At 43.3% G+C, this 26347-nt stretch overlaps 1 protein-coding gene and 1 long non-coding RNA gene across 3 annotated transcripts in view; both read left to right on the top strand.

Moving 5' to 3' along the window:
* Positions 1 to 26347, top strand: part of LOC119649831 (nuclear hormone receptor FTZ-F1) — a 491622-nt gene that overhangs the window by 12803 nt on the left and 452472 nt on the right. The window lies entirely within an intron of this gene.
* On the top strand, positions 16650 to 17947 carry LOC119649833. The gene is made up of 2 exons (XR_005249204.1): positions 16650 to 17058; positions 17119 to 17947. It is a non-coding gene; the product is annotated as an uncharacterized LOC119649833 (long non-coding RNA).

Raw genomic sequence — 26347 nt, 5'->3', positions numbered from 1 at the left:
CGGATTAGATCTCCAGAGCTTTTACGAAGGATAGTAGCTCTCCCACCCTGCAATTAGAGATCTCCTTGAGGTTCTCAAAAAATGTGTGTTCGTAGACTTGTTCTTGCTAAAGTGGGTAATCGCAATAGAGGTGCCTGAGGGTAGCCCCTCCTCTCTGCAGCTTCGGCAATGGTGGAGAAGGAAACTGGAGATATTCCAATTTAGTTAAAAAAAAATAAGAACACTAAAGAGAATTGTAGCTTAAAAAAGAGGGCCCTTCTTTTTTCTTAAAAGACTAGCTATCAAATCCATTCCAAAAATGCATAATTTGACACTATTCCCTTTTTCCCGTGTTGGCCCATTGTACTCGCCACCCCTGTCTAACGGAATATTCCAGATTCGTTAACGTATCGCAGGATTTCCGTTAGTGGATGTGATGCTACCATCGCAACTGGAGAACATCGGCACCAAAGATCTAATGCCTGATGCGTCCATAGTCGGGGCATTCACATAGGAAATGCTCCGTGGATTCCGCTTCCTCATTACAAGAGGAACACGTATCATCTTGAGTAATTCCTATTCTGAACATATGCTCAGCTAGTGAATTATGACCTGTCAGAATTCCCACAATACACCTGCAAGTCCTCCTGCTTTTCAACAGGATAAACTTCGCGGTATGGATGTTCGGTTCTGGTAGGAAAAGTTTGGTGTGTCGAGCAGCATTTAAGCTCTGCCACCTGTCATTGTGGGAAACTTGTTTCCAGTTTTTGAAAACAGACTTAGCCAATGCTACTGATATTCCAATTGCTGGTTCTGGTCCCGACATAGGGAAGATTGACCCCTCTTTCGCTAAAGCATCCGAGATTTCATTTCCCTCTACGCTAGAGTGACCAGGTACCCAGAGTAATTCCACCGTATTGAATCTAGAGGTAAAGTTCAAACGGTTTCTGCATTCCTGAACGATTTTCGAAGTAAACAGACCCCAATGCAGCTTGGCTGGCCTCCAACCGCTCGTCAATCACCCAGCTTGCCACCCTTAGGATCGCATAAATTTCGGCTTCAAAAACCGTTCCATATTGTCCCAAAGGAAAAGCCCACTGCTCGTTTTTATTCAAGAGCTAGACTCCGGCTCCAGAAGCCTCTTCTGTTTTTGAGCCATCGGTGTAAAAACTTCCGTATAACCCGCCACGCATTCCTCTGGGATTTCTCAGTTCTCTCTACACTTCAGGGTAACTTCATATCTTCTACTAAACAGATGTATAGTGACACGAGAATCGGAAGGCATTGTAAGAACTGGATTCAGTCCTCCCAGTAACTCTTCCAATGCTCTGTGCCCCCCACATCCGTTGTTTCCCCATAGATCTAATCGAATTAGTCTATGAGCTGCTCTAATTGCAGTGCTTTGAGTAAATATATCCAGGGGCTGCAAATTGAGTAGTGCATTCAGAACTGCGCCGGATGTCGTGCTTATGGCACCAGTAATACCCAGACACACAGTTCGTTGCAGTGCGGCTAATTTACGGTGAAAATGTGGGCCTAATGATGACAACGTATATCCACAGTACCACATGAGACCTGAGTCCCCATGTCGAGGCAAAGATCCGTCTGCACAGCCCATAAGCTGTGAGATCTCGTTTCATCTTTACCTCTACATGTTTGTTCCTAAAAAGTTTTTTTATCTAGAGTGACTCCCAGATATTTCACTAGTTCGGAGAGTTGAAGGGTAGTACCCCTCATCTCAGGGAGGCAAAGTCCATCCAGTTTTCTCCTTTTTGTGAATAATACCATTGTGGTTTTGTTTGGATTAACTGAAAGATCATGTCTGAGCCACCAGCTGTCTATCAAATCAACGGCACGTTGTGTATCCCTACACACCGTTCCAAGATCCCGATCAACAGCAAGCACAGTCACATCATCAGCATAAGCTTGAGCGTGTATTGGCAAATTTTGCAGAAGTGGGGCAGAGTTCCGTTGCTTCTGCTTTTAGATAGCGATCGATACCCACTTCAGCGCGCAGCAATCTTTACGTTAGCAAAGCATGGATACACGTAATTAAACCATCACCAACATCATGCGCTCTGGTGGCATCACAAAGCTTTTGAAAAGGTGCACAGTCAAATGCCACGAACACCCCCATCGTGTACTCACTATTCAGAGTGGTATCCTCTATTTTTGCAACCAAAGAATGAAGAGCAGACTCACAGGACTTTCCACGCTGATAAGCATGTTGGTTTTTATTAAGTAGGTGCGTTCCCACGAATGTGACACTCAACTAGTCTGTACAAACCTTTCAGCAATAATGAAGTCAAGCTGATCTGTATGAAGTTCTTTGGATTAGCCAGTCATCTTTCCCAATTTTCGGTATGAAGACTACCTTAACCTTTTGCCAAGAGGAAGGCACGTAGCCCAGAGCAAGACATCCTCGAAAAATATTTCTTAGAGGTTGCTCTAAGTGTTCCATACCCTTCTTTAGCATTGCTGGATACATGCCATCCATGATAGGCGCTTTGAAATGTTGAAAGGACAGTATGGCAGCTCTCACCTTTTCATAGGTAACAACAGTGTTCTAGTTCTCCTTGCAACACTTGCGCGTTGAAGGGGTTGCAAGAACCGTTCTCCAGGGTGGTCTACTTCCAGGAGGGTCTGTACTGAATCCAGTCTGGAGCTCGTAAAAGTACCGTCGGGTTTTCTAAGAGAGTCCAACTTGGCCGATTCGTCCCTTTTGAGGACTCTGCACAGCCTTCAAGTCTCTCTTTCGCCTTCCAGTTCCTCACAGTACGCTCTAAAGGAATCTCGTTTCGAACACCTAACGAGCCTCTGATATCCACTCTGTGAATTCCTGAAATTTAACTAGTCTTCGTTCTTATTACTTTTGCAAGCATGATTCAGAAGTCGCCTGGTTGATTTCCTGAGTTTTTGCAGCTCCTGGGTCCACCACGGAACCGTTTTACCGCTTTCGCCTCGGGAAATAGGACAAGCCTCTTCAGTTCAGAGTTTTCAATTAATCTTCCAGCGTCAAAGGAGTCCTTAGTCCCCTAGGGAAATGTACTTTATTGCCAAGAAGTTCATTGAACTTTGTTCAATCCGTTTTCCTAGGGTTCCGTCTTTGTACTGCAGGCTGCTCGCCCGCAATAGTCAGATTGAATTCTAGGTATCGGTGATCTGACAGTGAGATTTCGTCTAGCAGTCGCCAGTGTGTAATCAACTCTAACAACTTTGAAGTGCAGATTGTCAGGTGCCTAACATCGTTCGTACTGAAAATGGTGGAGAAGGTCATAGACAACTATATTAGAACTAACGTTCTAAAGCGTAATCCCCTACATCACTGTCAACACGCTTACCGGGCAGGAAGGTCAACTGAAACTACTCTGTATCAGCTGACAGAGGTACTACGGGACGCCATAGAAACAAAAGAAATTGCACTGTGCGCGTTTTTGGATATCGAAGGAGCATTCGACAACACATCGCATACAGAGATACAGGATGCCCTGAGCCGCAAAGGAGTGGGAAACACCCTGGCACTCTGGATGGGCAAAATGCTAGAAAGTAGACAAATAGAGGTACAAACAGGTACAAATTCTATTATCATGAACACCACTCAAGGTTGTCCACAGGGTGGAGTACTATCGCCGCTGATGTGGAGTATGGTAGTGGATGAACTCCTGGACGTGTTAACTAATACTGGAATACAAGGCCAGGGCTACGCGGACGACATTGTTCTAATCTGTAGGGGCAAATATGAAGATACCCTATGTGACCCCTATGTGGGACTGCGGATCAACCCAACCAAAACCACCATAGTACCATTCACTAGGAGGCGTAAGCTGGATCACCTGAAAGCCATAACATTACATGATATGGAGGTGAAACGAGAAACAGAGGTAAAATATTTGGGAATCACGCTAGACCAAAAATTACTCTGGAAGACACATGTCGGAAACACTTGTCGAAAAGCCGCAAGGGCTCTGATGACTTGCAGATCCATAGCAGGAAAAAAATGGGGTTGCAGCCCGAAGATACTACTTTGGATATATACTGCAATAGTAAGGCCAATGATTACCTATGGAGCGGTAATCTGGGCAGAAAGAACCCAACTCAGCACACAAGCCAGGGAATTACATAAGCCCCAAAGGCTGGCTTGCGTCTGTATCAGTGGGGCAATGAGGACATGCCCAACAGCATCCCTGGAGGTCCTTCTGGGATTAACCCCTCTCCATCTGCACATACAGATGCAGGCAAGGAGATCAATATTCAAAATGGCCGGTAGTATGAGTGAGGCGGGGAGCTGCCTAAATCGAAGGAAGATTGATATCCTTTCTAGGCGGTATCCCGAATTACTGATATCGAGGGACAACATGACAACGAGGTTTCACTTCGATAAGAAGTTTGAAACACGTTGGAGTAACAAGGCAAACTGGGAGAGCGTGGCTGCGACATACGGCTTAAACCAGCAACTGATTACTTGGTACACTGATGGATCCCTCACAGCAGAGGGAGCGGGTGCCGGTGTCATTGGTCCAAGGAAAATGTACTTTGAGCCAATGGGCAGGTACACTAGCATATTCCAGGCGGAAATTTACGCCATAGACAAATGTGCCTCCTTTAATCTGCAAAGGAACTACAGGGGGCAGAACATAGCTATTCTCACCGATAGCCAAGCAGCGATCAAGGCACTTAGGTCCAACCAGGTGAACTCTAAACTGGTATGGGAATGCCTTGAGAGTCTGAATACACTCGGCTCGTCCAACAAGGTCTGGATACTTTGGGTTCCAGGCCATGCTGGGTTGGAAGGCAATGAGACAGCGGATGAACTAGCCAAGAAGGGAGCAAGGATGCCTTTACACGGGCCAGAACCCTTCTGTGGAATCGGAAACGGTTTCATGGCTATGAATCTAAGAAACGAAGAGAAACGGTTGAGGGAACTATATTGGGCGGGCCTACCAGGGACGGAGCAGTCCAGGGTGCTTATTGGGGGATACGAACCCATGCGCACAAAGGATTGCTTAAACCTCACCAAAAAGAATCTCCGAATCATAGTGGGAATTCTCACTGGTCATTGTCGGCTGAACTATCACCTAGGGAAGCTAGGGATATCTACGGACACTGCCTGCAGGTTCTGTGAGGAGGGGGACGAAACCTCTATGCACGTCCTGGGACAGTGTCCGGCACTTGTGCAAAGTAGGTCGATACATCTGGGAGAACACTTAATACCAGATGCCAAGCTGAAACTTCTGGAAGTGGGGAACATACTAAAATTCCTAACGGTTACAGGCCTGCTTGAGATACTATGATCAACAGGTACACTATAACCAGCAAAAGGGGCACAATAGTTCTTCGAGGAGGCGGTGCGACTTTCCCTTAACAGAATAATAATAATAGGTCAATTACTTCATTTCTTCGTGGCCCCACGAACGTAGGGGCGCACCCTACGCTCGCGATCATCAGACCAGCTGAAGTGATAAAATCAAACAGCTTCTCTCCTCTAGAATTGCATTTGCTACTGCCCCAACAAATATGCTGAGCGTTCGCATCACAACCTACTAAAAGTTCAACGCCACTTGATTCTGCATACACTATCAGATCCCTTAGTTCTTGCGTCGGTGGAGGGCACACAGAATCATAGGGTAAGTAGGCAGAGGCAACTATAACGTTTCTCCTCTTACCATTAACCTGATATTTTAAGTTGGTCGCAACAAAGTCCTGGCAGCAGAATTGTTTAAGCATAGTTGCCTCTAACAATTTTGACATCAGAAGGCAGGCCCTCGGTCTCGAGGATCTTTCATTGAAGAAAATCCTGATCCCCTTGACTGATCCAATAACACAGATTCTGTTAAAACGAACTCTTGGCTCTTCAACCAGAAATATATAAGGAGAGTCCTGCAACTTTGCCAGATTTGCCGTCAGTAGATACAAGAAACTTTGGCATGCTGCAGGTTGATTTGACTAGCTCGTATGTTTGTAGCCATAAGTGCAGTTTAATATGAAAACCGCCGCTAACTGAAAAGTCTGCTGCGTTCAGTGTGGATCTCGCCGGGGTTACCAGCTTGTCCTCACCTTCCGCCGAAAGTGCCGCATTCTTGCGGCCGATTTCTTCGGATATCGCCACACTTGGTGGTGTAGCAACGTCCATGTCCTTATTCCCAAGAAACCTTGCCTTCTTTCGCAGTGCGTTCCGTTGTCGCCGGCTAGAAGCCCTTCCGAGGTTCGCGGAGTGCGGGCTGCATGGATCTATGATATTTTCACATACCGGCGTTGGACCAGTTACGTCCACATTACCAGCTTCCATTTCTTCTGTTTTTCCGGGTACAAGCGGGGGAGAAGGTTCTGACAGGCAAGCCTGTAGTTCCTTCTTCTTTGCGGCTGAAGTTTGAAGTTGCTGTACTATCCTTTTTGGCTGACCGCGCCGTATACATCGAGTGTAGGTTTTCCACAGAAGTGGAGAGCCTGTCTTCCACAGTTTTCTCCGTGGGGGAACATGAATTAGGTGAGGCCTCCAAAATCCGTACCTGGGCCACGACCTGGTTTCTCAGAGTGGCGGGTGGATTCGAAGTCTGTGACTTCTTACCACTTGGAGAGTTACAATCCTTTGTTTCCATCTCCATGTGTTTTTGGACACTATTAGTGTAGTAGTAAACTACCACAAGCTCCCTCACTACGACAAGGTGGTGTCCGAGGGGGAGGTAGTAATACTCTGGATTGAAATTTTATTGTTACATAACTTCGAGTTTCCTTTCAATCTTCTTAGAAGATATACTTTACTACTACCCCCCTATCGAAGTCGATGGTAAACGACCAAAAGGGAGACCGAAACAACGTTGGCTTGATACGCTAGATGGAGATTTGAAAGCCTCGAGATTGCACCCAGATCAGGCATTCGATAGAGCCAAATGGCGAAGCCGATCACAGCGAGCCGACCCCGCTTGTGAACGGGACAAAGGTTGAAGAAAAAGAAGATTTGACACTGAATTAGCTTTTTTGGGAGAATGATTTATAGCGAAATGAAGGGTTTCGGGGGTGGTATTACTCACTTCCAGGTATTTGGTGTGAATCTGCAATCTATACGGGACATGCTCCCAAAAACTGCATTTAGTTTAGTAATAGATGAATTCGAATTATGCGTGTCATTTGTACTTTTCTATGACCCCAGAAAATGTTCTTCCACTCTAGCTGAAGCTATTGGTTCATCGACTTTGTTCAAGTATTTCATGCAAAATTACGAGGTTATTTGACATTCAAATCTTCGCTTAATATTCTCGCTCGTACTCATTCTCCCAGAAACTGTACTACATAAATGCCATCAACCTGCTTTTTTTAATCAAGTCCATTTCGAATGCCTCCTTTATGATTTCCGTATGCTTTTCCTTAAAATATTCTATTTTTAAAATTGAAAGTGATTTTAAGTTGTTGCATAAATTTCCAATTCCTATATCGAATCAGCTACAAGTCGGTTTGCATACCAATGATTCGTTCATGATCAAAAAAACTAGTCAGCCTCAAAATCAGAACAACAAAAAAGAGACGAAAAATAAACCTGAATAAATCACTTTTTGTATCTTAAAAAAAAAGGACATAAAACTACTCTTTGCTCGCATTTTTCCATTAAAATTTGTATGGGTAACCTACCCAGATAGTACGGTCTCCATCGCCTATATGACGACAACGATGAACGATGCGTGTGCGGATCATGTCATGTAAGAAATCCGCAAAGATATTCTAACGGTATTCGTGACTTTATATTCCTAACTGCGATCGCACCAAGACAAAACTCTGGTACTCGAACTTGACTTTATAACTCCCGCAAGCTATGATTCTTGAGAGTCTCAGTCATTTCATCATCTACGGGTTTGTAGCCATGCATGTGTATATGAAGTAACCTTAAGATTGATTCTCCAAAAGAAGAAAACCTGTGTGTGAAGCACGGGAGATTCCGGTTTATTACAAAAGCACACAGAAAACTAGTAAGATATACAATGAAAGAGTTATAGGCGTTACTATTTTGCTGATTGGAAGCTTCCGATGGTTGGTATAATACGACCAGAAAAAACAGCACGTTGCGAACACTAAGATAAGAAGCCGGGGCTCGAAAGAAAGAAAAAGTGGTTCAAAGATCCACATTTTTTAAGAAACAGTGCCAGTGGATAAGTTTATAGGGTGCTGAATGGGTTTGACTATTTATTAAAATAGGCCAGGCTCTGGTATGCGGGAAAGGCCGATTGCTCAAATGGTTCCCGAAACACTGTATCTGAAGTAATTTAACTTTTGTGACAAAGCCGGGCAAATCCTCTAGTGGCTTACATTTAGAGACTGATAATCGGGACCCTTTCAGTTGAAGTCTTCCGATGGTCATTGGTGGCAGTTTACAATATTTCAGGGATCTAAAGAAGGGAACAACTGACTCCCGAAATTTGGCATTTATCTGAATAAACTAGACTGTGACCACTTAAAATGCTGGCTACCAAACTACTCCAAAAATGACAGATTTGATAAAATTTAGGGTCTGACAAGTCCTCCAAATTTGATATTAATTATTTAATAAATTTAATTAATTTTTTTTAATATTTGAAAATCCTAACTATTTCAAAACCTTCTGCTGAGGTATGAGAAGACTCACTCCTTAGCAACTTCTGACAGACTTCTCCATTAACTTCAATATGACCCTGTATATCTTCGCGAACAAATAAGTAAAAGATCGTCTAGAAAAGACTATGGTAAATCTGAAGCATTCAAAAAAACAACCATGATTCACATACTCAAGCAATTTAGCACACTATCGATCTCTTATGCGAAATGGAAAGGAGTTGAATGCCGTTCTTTTTGCTGAAGAGAGAATTGGCTACTTGATGCCGGCATGTTTGTATTGCACCCTCCTTGATCTTGCGAACTTGCCATCTTGTGGAACACATAGACCATGTACAAGATTCTTACACACGATCTTAAACTGGTTCTGAGTCATTAATCCTTCACGGAAATGTTCGCTTGGAATTGTTTTCGTTTTTCTTCCGTTTGTTCATAGACCATTCAGTTACTGTCATACCAGTTTGGTATTTGCATTCAATGTAGACTTTTATTCCGGTAGAAAAGGGAAAGGGGTTCTCTTTGAATAGCACGTCTGAAGATTATAAAATCTTAGCGTTGATTTCGGTAGAGTCGACGAGTAGTTTGCAGTTTATATGCCTAAGATTACAATGCTATGCCGGTGATTCAGTAACTTTCTGACGTAGCTTTGTTGTTTCTGAGAACTAGTTGGTTTGCTTGACGTGTAGGCTCAACATTACGGAAATTTATTACCTTAATCTTATCCATCATCTTTTGATGATGGAACTCATATGTCTTCATTCTGAGCATGGCATGTTTCGCTTAATTGGGATCGACATTTGAAGCGTAAATGGGTTACATTCAGGCTTTCGACCTAAAATCGAGTGATGTGCGTAAGGGAATACTTTACCTTATTCATCATAATTCTCTGCTTTTTCCTGGTCCTTTATTATTTCTTCTAATTGAAGAGATTATAGGAACTACTTTTTTGAAAATGTCTCTCGTTGGGCCCATACTTTTAGCAATGATATTTTTAAAACAAATTTCTGAATAGCGGGCGAATAGCTTCTTCACAAGCGGGGTCGGCTGGTCGTGATTGGACCTCGAGGATTTTAAATCGCCATCCAGCGTATCAATCCACCCTTGTTTCGGGCGACCTTTTGGTCATTTACCGTCAACTTCGATGTTCAGGCCAATCTTGGCAAGTGAATTATCGTTAGTGCGAATTACGTGACCATGCCATCGAATATGCCCCTCTCGTAGTTTATCCACGATCGGTGCAACCCCAATCGATCGCGGATATCCTCATTTCGAATGCAATCAACTCACTAATCCAACGCAACATCTACGTCTCCATTACTGCAAGATGCCGTTCATTGTCTTTTATAGTCGGTCAACACTCAGAACCATAGACAGCGACAGACGGATGACATTCCGGTAAATTTTAGATTTGAGACGTTCGTTAATACGTCGATCACAAAGAACACCAGTTGTGAAACGCCACTTCATTCAGGTTGCGTTAATGCATGAAGCAATTCTCCCCTCTCTTACGTTGACCCGAGGTATTTAAATTGCTTAGTTCTGGGCAGATCACTGCCGCTGACAGTGATGGTGCCTGTTTCATGAGGATCGGTCAGTTTTATTCAGATTTAATCTGAGACCGTGTTGCATGAGGCGATCATTCCATTTTTGGACAAGTTGATCACGCTATTGGACGCTAGGAAAATATCATCTGCATAAAACAGTGTATAGGGCGCTAGGCATTGAATGTCATGTGTGACGGTGTCCATAACAAAAACAAAGAGGAGTGGTGAGAGGGCGCTTTCTTGATGAACACGAAGTGGTTTTGATGCACCCGCCACACTTCGAACTTTACTTTTCGGATGGTGGCAGAGCAACTGAAGCCAACGCACGAGTTCTTCTGGCACTAAGTGTTGTCGTAGAGCATACCAGATGAGTGTGCCATACGGTCTAATGCTTTCTCTGGATCCAGAAACGCAATGTTAAGAGGGCGATAATACTCACGGTGTTTCTCTGTAAGTGTAGTATCTTTGTGGGAGTGAATCCTACCGAGATATCTGTTTCTCAGGTTTCAAGACCGACGACCCTTTTTTCAAAGCGCTACTTATTAGGAGAGCCACAAGGATTTTTATGCCCCCTTTTTGATGAACAGACACTAAGAATGACACTTATCATGTTCCTGGAATATTACATCTTCATCAGTGTGCAGTTTCTACACTGACTTGAAGTTAATCTTATGAAGCAAGGAATGAAAAGGCGATAGAATATATTTGGCTTCCAAAATGGTAGCCAAAAACCTCTATGTAAGGCACAGCGTGCCCAACACCCACGCACCACCAGTTGCTGGTAGTGTGATTCAATTTCCTCCACGATTTTCCAAGAAGTTTGCACATTGCCCCATTGTTCTAGGCCATGTGTGTCTATAGCGGTGCATTCGTCATCCACCCTCGAATAGTGTGTTCTGTTGTATGGAATAACCCGCAATGCAGTGTTTCTTCTTTCTTAATTCATGATTTATCTACTGCCACTTCCTCCTTTTCATCAATACGTCCACGGGTCTGCGGCTCGTAGGCCGACCAAGTTCTTTATTAGTTATTGTCGAGGGCCAGAAAACCCCGATGGTACGACGCAGATATGAATTGATGAAAGCTTAGAACTTTTGAGTGACAGCGATGGTCACTACCCATGTACTACACCCATATTCTCTACATTGGCGTGGAAAAAAGGGCGGGGGGATACTTGCATTATGAAATTGTGGACAAAACAGCAAAGTTGATTTTGCCGCTGTTGAGCAACATCAAGTTTGGTGCTATCGTTCGTAAAAACAACGCTTCTGTACATTGATATAATTAATTAATATAGGAAAGGTGTGATGACCAGTCAGACTGAAACCGAGGACCTTTTCATTTCGGGCCCGGTTTTTCCTCCCTATGACCCTGCTTGCAAGTAGATCAAATATAAATTGAAGCGCGAATAGTTCTCAACTTATGTCATTCAAAATTACCTAGAAACTAAAGTCACTCTGTTTAAATATGGTACCCTGTGTTTGTCTAATATTTAATTTCAGCATGAAAAGAACTATATGGGAAGGTATAGAACCAATAGCACACCAAGCCACTCACAACTTCGTCTTAAAAAAAATGGCTTTTTTCAAGTTCTTCATAACGTCTACCACGTAAGACAGCTATGGTTACAAGTCGAGGCTCTATTGAAGTCTTTTTAAAGACGTGATGTTAGGTAACGCATTCTCTTAGAGAAGGACCATTTCAGGGATTGAAATGATTTGGCATTTGTCAAAATAGGCATCCTAAAGGTTGCAGTAATTCTCCGAAAAAATACGCGAAAGCGATAAATTAATCTATTGCCCTTTGAAATTTCAAAAAACATGAGAACTTTTCATATTGTTAATCAACTTTTACCTTTGTTGGGGACTACCTGTCCTTTCTTCCAACCCAAATCACAGAGATTTCAGCTTGGTAATCGGTAAACAACCTTCGATAAGCTTATTATTATTCTGTTAAGGGAAAGTGGCACCGCGTCCTTAAAGAACTATTGTGCCCCTTTTGCTGGGTATAGTGTACCTATTAATCATAGCATCTCAAGCAAGCCTATAACTGGTTTAAAGGTTCTCACTGGCTACCTTACCCTAGCTTCTGAGCATACCTCTTTTGTTAGTTTCCAGTTCTTTCTTCCACTTTTATTCGTTTTCGGGATTTCGGGCAGAATGTTGTCGCCTGCCAGCGTGGGGTAGGACCACGGGAAATGAGCTCTGAGAGGTGAACCCTGTCCTCCTCATTCTCGGCAAATGTCCCATCTTCCTTCTTCAAACAGACAGGATATTGCCCCGTCTTTGGCTGCAGCCTTATAAAGCCTGGTTGCTTCTGTGATCTGTTCCAACCCTTGACTGAATTCCCTGACGCTGTTCCGTTTTGCTCTCCTGATCGCGTTGCTATACGCAGTCAGTGCATTTTTGTACCTCTGCCAGTCCCCGCTTTATTTGGCTCGCTTGAAGAGGAGGTTCATACCATCGAAGGTCCATACCATCGAAGACCTTTCTTTGACAATTTCTCAACAATCGATGCAGCCCCATATCGATCATGGATACCCTCATTTCAGATGTAAAATGCAACGCAAAATTTTCGTCTCCATTACCGCGAGGCATAGTTCATTGTCTTTTGTAGTCAACACTCAGAACGATAGATGGCGAACGATATTGTTGTAAATTTTGGATTTCAGTCATTCGTTGATGCATTGATCACAAAGAACGCGCTTATACGTGAAGCAATTTCATAACCATTTATCAATGGTTGATAGCTTTGATTTGAAATATTTAAATCGCTCAGTTATGGGCAGGTCACCGCCAATGACAGTGATAGTGTCTGTTACATTGGGGTCGCTCTTAAAAAAACTTGTTTTATCTTCCGTCTGTAACCGTGTTGCATGAGGCGATCATTACATATTTGAACAAGTTACCCAAAATCAGCTTTGATATGAGACGCTAGAAAAACATAATCTGTCTAGAGCGCTGGACGTTGGATGTGTGAGATATTGTCCATAACAAGAACAAAGAGGAGTGGTAAGGGGGCATTTCCTTGATGAACACAATCAGAGACAGAAAGGAAACGCAGAGTCAGATTGAAGAGAAATACTACTAAAACCAAGCTTTTCAGTCTGACTGTTCATCGCACTCTTCCTATCGACAGTTATAGGCGGAACACCAAAAATCTTGTTACCGCTGTGTTATCGGTGTGCTTTGGTCCGGCCCAGTCTCGAACAAGGAATTTAGTTGTGGTACCAGCAAGGTCCCAGTGAACGTGTCGATTAGAAGGCGGAATTGACATTGTATAGGTCACACTCTAAGAAAGGGCGACAAATCCATTACTCGCTATACCATTCAATGGAATTGGTTGCCTCAGAATAGTCGAAAAGTGAGAAAGTTTGAGAAAGGCCAGGAATGAACTGAAACATATTTCCGTAAAGCGGCAATAATGACCCGTAAGTGTAGTTGACATGCTATTATCCACTTAGATCCTCTAAGTGGCAACTAAATATGTAGTTAGAGTGATACATATGTCGAACCCATAAGAAAGAAACGCGGGGTTGCTCCCCCACTCACGTTGATTCCGTGTACATGTGTATATGTACATCCTGGAACAATGTCCGGAACTTGTTCACAGTAGATTAGTGCTTCTCGGAGGACCCGTAACAACAGGGATAAGACTAAAACATCTGTATGTAGGCAAAAGCCTAAAATTTCAATTGATAATAGTATTAATCGGATTTTCTTTCTATTTGCTTCCAACTTCAAAGACGGTGCCCAGACTAGAGCTGCATAAAGCAAGATGAAGCTGACAACTCTCGAGATGAGGAGCCGACGGCTTTGCCTGGGTCCACCTATATTTTGGTAACATTCTTGCGTACAATGCAGCCACCCCGGAAGCTTTGGTTGCTAAATTTTCAAAATGGGGCTTGAATTTCAGTCTTTGATCAACCATGACTCCTAGGTATTTAGGCGTTGGCTGCGACTGTGTGATGTGTTCACCAGTCCTGATCTTTATCGACGTTTGCTACCTTCGCTTGGTGATCAAAACTACCTTAGTTTTATGCTCTGTGAGCGTCAGACCAGCTTCCTCTAGTCAAGACCTGATTTCAAAAATTGCCTCGTTTGTGAGTATCTCGATCTCATCAATATTTTGTACCACGATCGTCACTCCGATGCCATCTGCAAAGCCAACGATTGTCACTCCTTTGGGCAGTTGCAACTTTAAAATTCCGTCATGTATTATTATCCACAGGAGAGGACCGAGAACTGATCCTTGTGGAACCCCGCAAGTTGTTCTATACGTCTTAGGTCCATCATTCGAATCGTAACACAATATCCTTTCCCGGAGAAATTCCTTGGCTATGTGCATTTAGGAGCGCCAAATTTGGCTAAAGCCGCAATTATTTTGCTCCATTTTGCCGTATTGAACGCATTCTTCACGTCGAGAGTAACTACCGCGCAAGATTTATTGATCTCCAGTGCTTTTTCCCCAATTTCTGTCACCGTGCTAGTCGCATTGGCAGTAGATTTTGCCTTTCAGAATCCGAACTGTCTGTCTGAGAGACCACCCTCCTTTTCTGTGATTGGCACATTCCTATTGAAGATGACCCGTTCGGAAAGTTTGCCGATGCCGTCTATAGGCCTATAATGCGAAGGATCACCCAAAGGTTTATGCGGATTGGCACAGCCTTTTGTCTCCTCCACTTTTCCGGGAAAACCCCATCTGTCTGTCTGTCACACACATTTTCCTCGGAGATGGTTGTTGCGATTGACGCCAAATTTGGTAGAAAGGTGGGAACTGTGAATGCTCACGCGTACAAGGAATTACGTAATTCTACGCCAAATTTAAGGGAGGTTCCCCATATATGCAAAAGGAGAGTGTAAATTTTTTTTCACCAAAGTCATGTGGGGTATCAAATGAAAGGTCTTCGGTAGTACTTTCTGAATCCGGTGTTAGTTTTGAGTTGTGGCTTCTTTGTAAATTCAAGACTTTGAATGTCAATATCACTTGGAAGTGGATAATTTCACATAATATATGCAAGCGTCCAGCTTCATGTTTCGCGACTTTTTTGAAATGAAGATACTTCCTGCTTCCGGCCGTATTCCTGTCTTCCAAGCTCTCCTTTCTACCGCTCGGGATCCATTTGAGATGCTTGTCACATTCACCGGCAATGTGGCACTTCCTCTCGATACGATCTACATTGGACAGATTGATCAATAGTACTTATACATCCCCTGGCCAGATCAGACAAACAGATACACTTGAAACAGATATCTGCTCTCTAAAGTGGCAGATCACCCATCTAATATCGACCTTTCCAGTATCCAATTAATATGCAGCACTCTCGCTAAGCAAATTTGTTATTTAGCAACGATTTTGTGGAAAACAAAATTTTATTCAAATCGGTCACTTCGTTATTTTGGCCATCTGCCATCTATCTGTGTACCATCTGTCTGCCTATCTGTATGTGATACGCACCTTGCTTAGAAAGGGTCAATAAGAGTCACGAAACTTGGTTGAAAAGTTAATACTCGGGCATGCAGCAAGCTATGCCATTCTGAGTTTAAAGATGGGCCCTGTTTCTTCGTTGAAAATTGTCAAACTAAATAGGGTTGGAATATTCCAGACGGGATATTCAGCTTATATTATCTCCACTCAACATGCCTGAATTGAAGATTGGAACCTTAATTAGTTTCTTTTGTCAATCTCATAATTGTTCCTGGCCTAACTTTTCACATCCCACGTTGGGCGCCATTGCAACGTCGATTGTTATTTTTCTTTTCAAGGATTCGTGCAAAGCAAATCATTATTAAGATTGTCCGTCTGTCAAACGGTGATACCTACTGAAATGAAATTTTGTGAAAATGATGGAACTGTGATTTTGAAGGGGATACCCGTAGATGCATTTTTTCATTGATAAACAGCATCATCACGGTTATCCACAAATAACGCCTTATCGTCATCAAGGGTGACTGTTTCAAAAGAGTATTATTCCTTTCAGACCAGACGACTGCCTTAGAGGCCCCATTTCGTTACAAATAGTGCAATGCAATTTTCTTATCAATAAGCCTCAATGACAGCAACGTCTTACAATAGACGATGACTGATGCATTGCCTCTGTTTAATGACATTTAGTTATTGAATTAATAAATGGTCGCATCATAAAATTCTATTCCAAATGCAGGCAATATTTCTCAGAAGCAACTCGTGTCCTCCTGCACCTCCCCAAGTCAGCCACCCTATGACGTTCACCCCCACAATAGCAACCGTTTTGCGTTTAGTTTCATGAGAACCGCATGCAATTTGCATTGAATACCACTTTTGCAATTGCCTGAGTTCCTCCAGCCCTTTTCTCGCTCCCCTTTCGCAGAAGCCAAAAATATTTGATTAGAAGTCGTTGAATGCATTCTCCCCAGCTACCATAGCCAGGAAGAGCCTAGAAAATCAGAAAATCTGGCAACATCTCGGAAAATGCGACTTCTTTGGGGAGCTTTCTTGTGCTGTTGCATCGCGAAGCTTTCTTGCGGAGCGCCATGAGTGACTGGTGTGTCAGTGGGATTGTGGGGCATACCACTACACCAGCAGCTGGGGAGCGTTTGTGGAGCGCGATGAGACACAGTAACAGTGGAGCTGTCGCCGCCTGTTGAACACCGTCAGTGCCAGTGGGGCAACAGAGTGGCCGTTGAGTGCCAACGGATTGGAACGCATTCCCGAAGTTCTATATAGTGATCTGCTCCCGCATTGTCCCGGGGTTGTTTTCCAACTGGGCGCCAAATGTGTTTTACTTACCCACTTTCGCCGTTACAAATGAAAATGAAAAGTGTTCTGGAGAGTTGCTATCGCGCCAGGCCGGGGAGCTGCAACAATTGTGCAAATATCACTTGAATGCAAATTTAATAAATATGGACTTCACGTTTTGTTTGCATTCAATTTGTGGAATTGCGATGTAGTGGAAACGATAATAATTTGAAATTTCAAGGTAACCTCGTTTCGTTGTTTGATAAGTTGTCTAGAGGTAACCAATATATTTTAATTTTAGCATCACCCACTCCTGCAAATATTGATTGCATGCCCCGCATTTCCAATGATCTATGTATGATGGAAATGCTCGTGTTGCTCCGGAAAGCCTTGTGGATTCCAGGAATTATCTTTTCATGATAAGCAGTGTTGGCTAACTGAAAGCAAATACTATAACAATTATAATCTAATGTTCATAGAAGGACGAAACCTCTGCGATTATATGCCCTTCAGATTCGAAATATAGTACCTTGCCTCATCTGACTTATCCTAGCAGCATGTTCCTAGGTAGCACCTGATGAGTACGTCCATATTAAATAGGACCACTTCCTTCGTCGTGGTGGTTGAGATAAAAAGATTTCCAATTTCATCATGATTTTGACACAAAACTGTCAATATCTACAGAATGTATATTCCAATGTTCTTAGCGACGAAATAATTAAAAAAACCGCGACGTAAATATGAGGGCTTGCCAAGATTTAATGAGGGGCATAAATTGTTCCCGAAATATAGTATTTAAGGAAAATCAATATCTTACAAGCCATGAACATGTGGCCATTATATTTTTCAATGTATATAAGGATTTAAGGATAGTTTTCCTCATTTGAATTTAATTAACATTAAAACATTGTATCTGTACTGTAATTGCACAAAGCCCTGCGCTGAAATAAGACCTACAATTGACTTCCGGATTCAAATAACTATTCAAATGAATACTATCTGAAATTCTATCTTTAAAAATATTATTCCTAAAATGATTCAATATCAATTTATTCACTGTTTTACCGGAAATAATTGTAGTTCTATCGAAACTAGTTATGTCCTAACAGCAAAGTATATTTAGGATTTTTCTACTTACCCAGATCATTATCAAAATAGATAAAGCATTAAGAAAATTAAAACCTGCCCCAAAATTAAACAATACACAAAAATTAGGTAGTCACTTAAAGCTTGAATATTATATGTATAGCATATAGACTCCTTAATTAATACCAAAACAAAAGAGTTGATAGTGAGTACTTTTAACAATGTATCTATCAAAACATCCATTGCGCAAATATACTACTGGGTTCGATTCCTAAATTTACCGCTCTACATCGGCCAGGGACAATCTGACGAAAGAATGCATTTAATAATATGCAATATTCCTTCGTTTTCTCACGTCCTAACACTTCTTCCCAATTTACTACTTTTAATTTACCCATTGCCATCCCTCCATTCCAAATTTTAATTTTCAATTTCAACAAATAACCTTTAAACTGAGTAATTTCATTGATTTTATAAAAAAACCAACAGCTGGTCCCTTTCCCCTAACTCCAAGAATTGACTTACATTTTCATAATTCTAAATTTTATTTTAATTTCCCAAATAGTCCAAGCACGTGTCGACGGAACACTTCGATGGAACTTTAATATTTGCGGGCGGACCTTCTTCGCTTAAGGTCGTCTTACTTGCTCGCTTAAGGTCCTATTACTTGGGATGATCTTTTGGCCATCGAAAAATCAATTTAGTCATTATAAATTGCGTCCAGCTTGGGCCCCCAACGTTTTCTAGGTTTTTATAACTTGAATCATTGGAAGATAGTCTATTTCGGCTCACAACTTCGTTTTGGTGTGTCGGGAGAGAATCAAAAGTTTCTCAACATTGACCCCGGCGCGGCTCCACATACACTTCACTTCACCTTTCTTGTTTTAGGTTTCACGCCTTTTCCCCAAGAAACAAGTGTTCCGAAGCCTCAGTTTTCCATTCCCACCTTGTAGAGTAGAGTTTCCTGGCCTATCCTTTGGGGTATACCACAAGACCTGGTCATTTGTTTTGTCTTTGAGACTTAATGTCTCGTAGGTGATTGCCTTCCAGAATTCTCTGGATCTACGGACCCTCGCGGCTATATACTGAAAGGTGGCAATACCTCCCAGCTTCTGGGAAGTGCGTTTCCCTACCTATATCTGAAACGACTATCTATTACTTTCAGAATTTGAAAAATAGAATATTCTTTCTTCTTTGTTGTCATGACGTGACGGGTGAGACTACGTAGAGCAACTCGATTGTGGTTTCTCCGTACAAAAAACACTGCAGGCGGGAGTTTTTCTTCCTGCTCACATGTTGCAAAGAATTTTATCAGGTTGGGATAGCACTTTGGCCATCCATGAGTTTTGCGGGAGGTTCATGAATTGAGAGTCTAAAATTTAGGGTGAGAGGAGTCCTAAAATTATTTTTTTCTTTTTGTTTGATTATTTGTTTCTTCTATCTTCTTTTTTTTTCTTGTATATATTTACTCGTGTAAATTTTTGAGAGGAAATGTCGGAAAGCTGTCGTGACATTAAACCGGGTCCCGACGAAAAGGGGCAACAACAGTAAGAAACAGCAGTGAGTTGGGGGACGACCCATCATCAGGAACGCGTGTGAAACACCACTGGACACCAGCCACCCTCGAAGACTCCGTTTATCCTCCAACATATTACACCCAACGGGGATCTTCTAGCATGGCAATTCATGTTAGAAGACCATATAATGAAACGCCAGAATCGCCGCCGGTGTCATATCTCAAAGCCAGATTGATGTCTAACCTGAGCTTATTCGTCAAGCAGGTGTGGGACGAGAAATATCGCTCATCCACATTAAAAAACCCTCCGATGATGGGTTAACCTCCACCTCCTGTGAGGCTTTCGTGGCTGTTGCCTTCTTTGACAATCCCAGCAAATTCAACGGTTCGTGCTCGTGGCGTATTATCCCCTGACAAAATTTCATATATCTTAAACTCCTGGCGTTTAAGTTATGATGGGTCAGAATGGTCCTTGCCTATAGACACCGCTCACCACCACCATTACTTAACGCCTTTCTGTCTGGTCCTAAGACCAACGATTCGCCAAAGGTTTTGCGGTCTCCAGAAACCATTAAAGGGTTTGAAACCACCAAGCGGCAGTTAATAGACGGTACACTTTTGGCATTCCCTCAACAAGATGCATCTCTAGTTGTTTGTCGATACCGCAGATATCGCAGTAGGCGCTGCTTTTCCCCAGAGGGTGAATCAAAGCTGGCAACTTTCAAAACTGTTAAATCCCGCTCAATGGAATCACAGCGCCTATGATCGTGAATTACTAGCCGCGTATGTGTACTTGATGACTTCCGATATTTCCCTGAAGGCATACCGTTCACCTTGTTCACATACGATAAGCCTCCGACTTGTACTTTACGGCAAAAGCCCGCCAAAGCATCGCACCACCAACTGTGGCACTCCAGCCAGTTCACATCGGGCATTTAACATGTGTCCGGTAAAGACAACCTAGTCGCTGACGCTTTGCCTCGGATCTCCGAAATCAACATCCCAGTCACAGTCAATTTTTTGGCAATTGCTATGGCCCAGAAGGATAATGCAGTTCTTCAGAGCCTGCAATCGGACTCTAAATACAAGTTCAAAGAGTCCCCTACTTTCAGGTTACATTCATATATCTACTGTGAGATCTCTTAAAACAGATCTAGGCCATACATTCCGGCCCGATTGTGTTTCGCTCGGTGCACGGTCTCGCATACCCTGCATTCGGATAACGAAGCGGCTAGTCTCCAGTAAATATTTCTGACCGTCCATGAACAAAGTCGTGAATTGAGCCTGTGCATCTCATGCCAAAAGTGTAAAGTTTCTAGCCGTACTAGGAAGGAAATACGTGTGTTCCCTAGCTCAACAAAACGCTTCCACACCATACATCTCAATAATAGGCCCTTTGCGAGGCTCACACGGCTCGAAATATTGCCTCACGATCCATTGATCGGTTTACGCGGTGACCTGAGACAATACCTTTGAAGGGCATAACCAGAGATTGATGTGCTGAGGCCGTTCTCTGTCGTGAGTGGATTCCACACTTTGGCGTTCCCGTCGTAATCATTACAAACCAGGGATTGCAATTTGAACCTACTCTCTTCTCGGAGCTCGAAAAACCAGCGGACAACCGCATAACACCCGCAGTCCAATGGGAGCTAAAACGTTGACATCGGATGCTAAAAGTAGCCATTAGGCACGCAACGGACCGTCCTGGTCGCGGGTCTTGCCTTCCGTTCTGCCTGGCCTCCGTGCAGCCGTCCACGATGAGTCTACTACTGGTATATGGGGAAAACCCAAGACTTCCCCGGCGACCGGGTCCTCGACAGAAGAGACGGGCTTGGAGAGACTGGATTGTTGTGGTTACTACGAGATGCTGTTCTCAAATTAAAGCCACCTCCACCATCTCACTAGACACAACCAGCAGTCCATACCCCTAGGGAACTGGAAGTCAGCACCCACGTTCTGAAGAGGAGTGATGTCATCCGGAAGCCGCTGCAGTCACCATACGAGGGCCCCTATAGTCTCAACTTGATTTTTCTGTTGTTCGGTACTCTGCCCATTAATGAGTCGTCAGACTGAGAACCTTCGGTTTGTTCGCGTTTATTTTCAGTCCAACTCTACTTGCCTTATATGACTTCCTGTCTCGTCCAGGGAAGATGCAATCCATCAAACTCTGCCTCACCTCTGCCCTGAAAACAGCGTGACCGGAGTGGTTACAAGGTGGCATTTGTTCCCTTATATTAATTCAAAATTACGACATGTTTATGAATTATAATGAGGAGGTGCCCAAGAATGATCACAACCGTGGAAGTATGTTGCTTTTCAATTGGTCCGGTCCGCCATTAAGTGGATGGCGGTGCATGACACGGTGAGAGAGGAAACAGATGTCATAAGCGTAGTCGAGGGGTTTGAGGAAATCAATATCATAGCCCATTGAACTTCACCGCGCCCTCCGGACAGGACAGCATGAAAAACATTACTGATAACAAGAAGAAATAATACCAGTGGCAAGGTGCGACCCTGACGGACTCTGCGTTGGGCGTCAAATTGCTCTGAGATTTTACCTCAGTGCAACACGTGATTTTTTGCCATATGCCACTATTAGTTTCTCCGGATTGTCCCTTCTGCATAGATGACGCCGAATACACTTCCTGTTCACGCTGTCAAAAACTTTCTCAAAATCGATGAAGAGCAGATGAATCAATGAATGATGAATCCAAGATCCAAACTCTGTGTACTGCTACGATTGGGGCAAAAATGCTCTCTGTTGATCAAGCTTTCGAGATGTTCTTTGATGCATTCAAGGTTTTTTAGTTATTATCTTTACGACGGCAGGGTGCACGCTGAAAACCCTCCAATTGTCACACTTTGCCCTTTTTTGAAATCTGAACTATCTTCCCCTTTCCACTCTCTTGAAAAGGCCTCGCATTTCCAAGATTTCCGTACGACCCAAAAAGCGGAAACAGAAGGTGCAGCGAGAAATAACCCTGCGGAGAAATCAGTCCTGCGGCTTTATTCCGTTTGAGTGCATTGATGGCCGAAATGATTTCTTCTCTGCTAGGAGGACCAGTCCGTATCTGCGTGTTACGGTGACTAGCCATTTTATCCACAAGACGAGGAACCTCACCGGATATGGTGTGGTTAAGAACATAATGAAGTTTTCTTTCCATCTCTCCAGCTGCGCGCCATCTTGGATGGGAAGTCGTTCGTTGACGTCCTTCACAATATCATAGATAGATTTACGACTACGTGCAAGCTCTTTCGTGATGCGGTATACAGTTCTGAAATTATTGCGGTCTCTTGTCACGGCGCACAGTACACTGAACGGGATTTCGCTTGATGAAAGAGTTTGAGCGTGTCACTCGCAGCAAACAGTAGAACCTTCAATCCCTGCCGTTCATCGGTCCACTTCCACGACTTCGCAGCCAGCCAGATCTTATGATGCTGCTTCGGGACCTGGCCAATGGCCTGTGCACTCGAGAAAAGAGCGTTTTTAATGGCGGCCCAATGCTCATGGCACATTACTCAGCAAGATACCTCTCCCACTGTCGAAAGACAGCTGGGTCATACAAGCGCTCCCTAACCCTTCGAGAAGTGGCAGACACAACACGCAAGTGAACGTAATCGACCATCAGATTGTGATTTTGAGGCCGATGTCAACGCCTCTCTTGTTACGCCATTGCTGATCGTCAAGTGGTTGATTTGATTGCTCGTACGGCATTGAGACCTAGCTGACCTTATTGTTCTGCGCTCGAACAATGTGCCACCAATGACGAGGCGGTGGAATTTGCAAAAATCCACGAACATTCTACAATTGCCATTACGGTTGCCAAGACTCTTCTATGTTGAGCATCCTTGGGAGGGATCCAAGCACATAGTCATCTTGGAAGCTTTGTCACAAGCATTCTGTACGTGTTCTAAAACTGAGCCTCGTCTACCATCAAGGAAGGGATGATATGACGTCCAATCCTAACGCGAACGTAATTTCCGCAATGGTGCTTGGTGATAAGGACCATTTTCGTGTTTTTATCCGGAAGTGTGAGCCTAGGCCAACCCTTAGCAGCACTGATGGCTGCATCTAATCATAACTTTGTATTCTTGAGATGCTTTCCGACTATAACCAACGTTCTGTCGCTGGTGTAACCCACATTTATGGTCAGAAGTGGTGTCAGCTAGTTTTGGTTCCATTATTTATATATATTTAATTTAACGGACAACAAACAGGGTAAACTCCTATTAATTTTTGTCCTCAGGAGGAGGAGAAAGCAAAAACTTTATGCTACGTTTAAAACTACTTAAAGTAGAGAAGTAGACTTCGAGCTCTGCGAAGGACACGTTGAAAATGTCTGCGCTACTTCTGTTATAAGTCGCAGGACGGCAGGTGATGTGTCAGCGGCGGAGCAGTCCATCAGGCCCGAGGAAACTTTAAAAAATGTGCATAGATCCAGATAGGATAGGATAGGACGCTGTTGTAGGAAGGGAAGGTTCAGAAAGCGGAGGTGGGAGGGGTAGTCCACACGAGGGAAGCTTTTCTGAAAGAAGAGGGAACGGGTGAATTTAGGTTGCACATTTTCAAGGGCAAGACAATCACATTTACGGGAGGGTGACCAGATCACGGATCAATACACGAGGGTATTCCTCACGAGGGAATTAAAGAGAGCTAAGGTGGGTTGGATGGAGTCAAAATCAGAGGAGGAGCGAAGTATAAAGCCTGACAATTTTGGTGCTCGATCAATGACATCAAGGCAATGGGTGCCAAAGCGGAGCTTATTGTCGAAAGTGATTTCGAGGTCTTGAGTGGAATTTAAGCAGGATAAGGAATGTCCGTTAAGAGAGTAGGAGAAAGAATGGGGAGGATTTTAGGGAGTAGCAAATAGAGTGACACTTTCTGACGTTTAGCGCTAAACCATTAGTCGAGCACCAACGAACCAGAGTGTCCAGGATAGATTGAAGGGAAACACAGTCCATAGGCGACGATATAGCGGAAAATAGCTTTAGGTCGTCTGCATAAAGTAAACAGGATAAACAGGATAAGAGGCAAGCCATAAGACAAGTGGTATGGGAACGCGAGTTTGGATAGATCTTGTGATTTACAGTGTCGAAGGCTTTAGCGCAGTCAGTGTAAATGGTATGCACTTTTTGCCGTGAATTTAGACATTTGGCGACAAAGTTGGTAAAGTCAAGCAGGTTGGAGGCAGTGGACCTACGTTTAACGAAGCCGTGTTGCTCTTCACTACGTGTTTGCCAAAGTGGGCGGACAACCAGTCTATGAGATATCTTTCCAGGATTTTGGAACAGGAGGAGAACAGGGAAATGGGACGGTAATTCTCGGCAAGCGTACGATCGCCACTTTTGTGTATGAGGATGATGAGAGCTTCCTTCCACAAGCCGGAAAAATGATTCTCTTCGAGGCTTTTGTTGAAAATAAGAGATAGGGAAAAGGAGATGGACTTACCAGTTTTGAGCAAAAAGAGGTTTGGAAGACCGTCGTAGCCAGGTCCGACATTGGCATCAAGATTGCCAATGAGGTAATCGAAAAGGATAGGGGTGAGAAGGGGAATGGTAGGCGATGCGGGGCAGGCTACATCCACTATCGGGAGGGATTCGCAGGAAGGAGGGGAACATAGACTGACGAAAAGTAGCGGCAGAGTAAATCACAAAGTAGTTGGGGGAGTTAGCTGAGAAATCAGAGAATTGAATGGACAGAGGGGATATTTATTTCATACTGGAGCCTTTGTTCTTGCAAGTTACTGTCGACAGTAGCAGTTAGATATTTGGACGCATTAATCGCCGCCAGACACTTCCGTATAAGGTTCCGATTGGCCATATTTCTGAATGCTACGCTTCCCGTGATTTGCATTTTCGGCCAAACCAGTAGCAATTTGCAAGGTATCAGGTGTCAATGATCTGGCTTTACGAAATCCACTGCCGGCCTGAAAAGCCTTCTTGGCTCCCAATAGCTACAAGCACTCCAACATTTCCTTTATTGTATCTAAAAACCTATGGGTTTATCGGGAGATGTCTCTCCTAAAGTTTTATCAGTTTTTAAGGAAAACACCGGCCTTGGCTGGGGAATGTCTACTCGGAAATACACGCCTCAAACAACTCAGCGAACAGTTCCGGTTTAAACTTTATCGCGAGCTTAAGGACCTTATTCAGTATTCCGTTCAGGTCTGAAGTTTTATTATCTCCTTTGCCGTCGTATCGAAAGGTCTCTGGAGGCCATCAGTGTCCTTCTCTTGCAGTGGGTATAATTCCTGAATAATTTTCCTCATGAGGGTAGGGCACGTTTTCTGCAGAAATCGATGGCCTCTGAATAATCCCATAATAGTTCTAAAAGCACTTCGCCACGGGTTTCCGTTTGCCTCTGTGTTTGTCTATCTGTCTGTCACACGCAGTTTACTGGAAAACAGCTGAATCTTTCTTCACAAAATTTTGTGAGAGTTTGTTATCCGTAATGTGTGGTATGATTTTGTGATGAGTTTAGGGGGAAGCGAGAATGTACATTGTTTTTTCAGAATGTAGCCATGTGGGGTATCAACCGAAAGGGCGAATTGCATATAACATAAGACCTGAAAAAGTGACAATATTCAATAGAATGCAATTCACCTGTATTGATGAATACGATAGCCTAATTGCCCCAGTATACGATAAACATAAGTTATTGAATTCACCAATAATAACCTTAATGGAATTTTCAAAATTTGCAACCTGCCTCCATGTTTTCGTATACATTTATCAGAAGTTGATCAAACTCGTATAATTGCATTTAGTTCGTTGAAAGTATCAATTTCCATTCCATTAAAGTCCATCATAACTTGAACTGCATGAGGTAATGGAGCAAACAATTAGTGCAACATTTCTGTCAACCCAAAATAAAATATCCTCACGTCATTCGGCTTAAGATAAAGGCATCGTGACAACTGAGCCGGAA

This window comes from Hermetia illucens, chromosome 2 (assembly GCF_905115235.1).
Source record: "Hermetia illucens chromosome 2, iHerIll2.2.curated.20191125, whole genome shotgun sequence".
Taxonomy (NCBI): domain Eukaryota; kingdom Metazoa; phylum Arthropoda; class Insecta; order Diptera; family Stratiomyidae; genus Hermetia; species Hermetia illucens.
This window is presented reverse-complemented; position numbering and strand designations above follow the sequence as displayed.